At 44.7% G+C, this 2513-nt stretch overlaps 1 non-coding gene across 1 annotated transcript; it reads left to right on the top strand.

The window, feature by feature from the left end:
- The first annotated feature begins 348 nt into the window (after window positions 1–348).
- On the top strand, window positions 349–420 carry TRNAQ-UUG (transfer RNA glutamine (anticodon UUG)). Its single transcript has one exon. It is a non-coding gene; the product is annotated as a tRNA-Gln (tRNA).
- Window positions 421–2513: the final 2093 nt, after the last annotated feature.

Genomic DNA, 2513 nt, shown 5'->3' with positions numbered 1-2513 from the left:
GACTAAGTGATCATAGCTAGTTTCGCTGTTGCTGCCATATCATTCAAGAAGGGAATATAGGGAAAGAGAGTAAGTCTTCGTTCATAACCGGGTGGGCCATAACGCCACATCACAAGGGGCACGTTGGGTGAAATAAGTTAGATTTAGAGGGGAAGAAAGCTAAGTTGGCGATACTGCTCAGAATGTCTAGCGCAGAGCGGTCGGGCAGGTCACGCGCCGTAGCGGAGAAGGAGTCAACTACACGACTGACTTCGCTCGACCGACAGCAAACGTGGAATGCAAACCTTTATCGGAAAGATGAGTCACTGAATAGTGCTGAAGTGCTCTTTCTAAATATTGTTACTTTGTGGTCCCATGGTGTAATGGTTAGCACTCTGGACTTTGAATCCAGCGATCCGAGTTCGAATCTCGGTGGGATCTGGATTTTTTTATCTCTCTTCCTTTGAAATATGAGGTATATATTGTTCCTGCGTTCGTAAGGCCTGATGCTTCTTTTACGCCGCGAAGCCTCATGTATGTGCTTGTATTCGGTACTAGCTGCTGATGTACACGTGTTTCTCTACGGAATTCTACATTGTATACAGAATTCTAAGTACAGTAGTGTACACGTTATGAATAAGATTGTTACATTACACAGATCTTGGATCCGCCTCTGTGGTGTAGTGTAGCTGCCAACCCCGGAAGCCCGGGCTCGATTCCCGGCTCTGCTACGAAATTTGAAAAGTGGTATGTGGTCTGGAATAGGGTCGACTCAGCCTCGGGAGGTCAACTGAGTAGAGGGGGTGAGGGAGGGTTCGATTCCCACCTCAGCCATCCTCGAAGAGGTTTTCAGTTTCCCACTTCTCCATGCAAATGCCGGGTTGGTACCTAACTTATTGCCAAGGCCGCTTCCTTCCCTCTTCCTTGTCTATCCCTTCCGATCTTCCCCTGTGGCGGTATAGGTCAGATCCCTCGCTGATTCCGAGGGAAAAACGAACCATGGAAGCTAAACAGCTTAAGAAAGAAATATCTTAGCGTTACCGGAGAAACACGACGGGGAGGTCGCTATACGTCATTTCTCATGTGAAGACCTGGTTAGGGAGTTTTAATTATGATGGCAGGCCGCCTTGGCCACTACCGGACGCAATGGTGTTGGGCAGTTTTCATTATAATGCCAGACACTCACTCTAAACCTTCCTGTTTATATAATGAGGAAGACTGTCTCTGTGGTTTTCCCAAAGTCTCAACGGGTCTGTCAGTGGACAGAAAACCAACATAAATATATTAACGCAATAAAGCGAGTTTTATTTAATCCGTATCTGCATAATTACAAATTCAAAGGACATGTCGGCCATGTTGGTGGCTGAGGTAAATGGAGAAAATAATGTGATACGCAGCAAGAGTAAAAGTATGAATGTGGCAGTCAGTTTGTAAAAGGACAGTTTTCTTGGTAAGTATTAATCCCAAAATGAGAATAGGGTAGAAAATGTGAAATAAGTTGTAGGATCTACGTGTTATTGGGTAACTAAGATATTCGGGTTACGTCGCACCTTCCTATCTACGAAATGTCACTGTAAAATTTGTCACAAATGGAACATAATAATTGCCCTTACACAGTTGAAGTCTAAAATGTGCGGTAAATTAAGAAATATTTTATTTTTGGTGAATATTATGTATACCTACTTTACTACTTTACAAGTACGTTTGGTGCTACGCTCAAAGTAACACACCTATGTCTTTTGTTTATCTTACACTTTCAACAATTTCGTGTGTGATGTCTGTGTTCAATGAAGTTCTTTGCTTTCGTTTTATTGCTTCAGGTGTCAATGACACCATTTCCTGAATTGTATCGCGATATGCAAGATTTAATAGATGACAAAAAGCTATGTGCAGAAAATAGAATTGAGGAACTCAAGTGGATAATGAACCGCATCGTTGTGAACCAGTGTATCACTTACCAGTAATTATCGGACCATGTATGGACCAGAGGAAATTAAAATCCACAGCCTGCTTCAAGTCATTCGATCGTCTCAGGAATGAAACTAATGAACCCCCCCCCCCATCTAGCGGCGAGGATAAGAATTGTGCCGGCTGCCGAAGCCTGTCACACTCCACTAGGCGCAATGACACGCGAAGTGAAATGGCATATGGATTTTAGTGCTGGGGGTGTCCGAGGGCAAGCTCTCCCGTAGGCAACCTGCGCGTACTGATGAGAATGAAATTATGAAGATGACAAATACACCCAGACCCCGTACTAGCGGAATTAACCAACTATAGCTAACATTTCCCATCTTGCCGGGAATCGAACTCGGAACCTCCTGTAGCCAAAGGCCACCACGCTAACGATTTAGCCATGGAGCTGGACATGTCAACAGAGGAAATTAAATGATGCTGGAGTGCTGCTGCAATGAAAGATGACGGGGAAAACCGAAGAACCGGAGAAAACTTGTCCCGCCTCCGCTTTGTCCAGCACAAATCTCACACTGAGTGACCGGGATATGAACCATGGAACCTAGTGGTGACAGGCCGGCGCG

This window comes from Anabrus simplex, chromosome 2 (assembly GCF_040414725.1).
Source record: "Anabrus simplex isolate iqAnaSimp1 chromosome 2, ASM4041472v1, whole genome shotgun sequence".
Lineage (NCBI taxonomy): Eukaryota > Metazoa > Arthropoda > Insecta > Orthoptera > Tettigoniidae > Anabrus > Anabrus simplex.
This window is presented reverse-complemented; position numbering and strand designations above follow the sequence as displayed.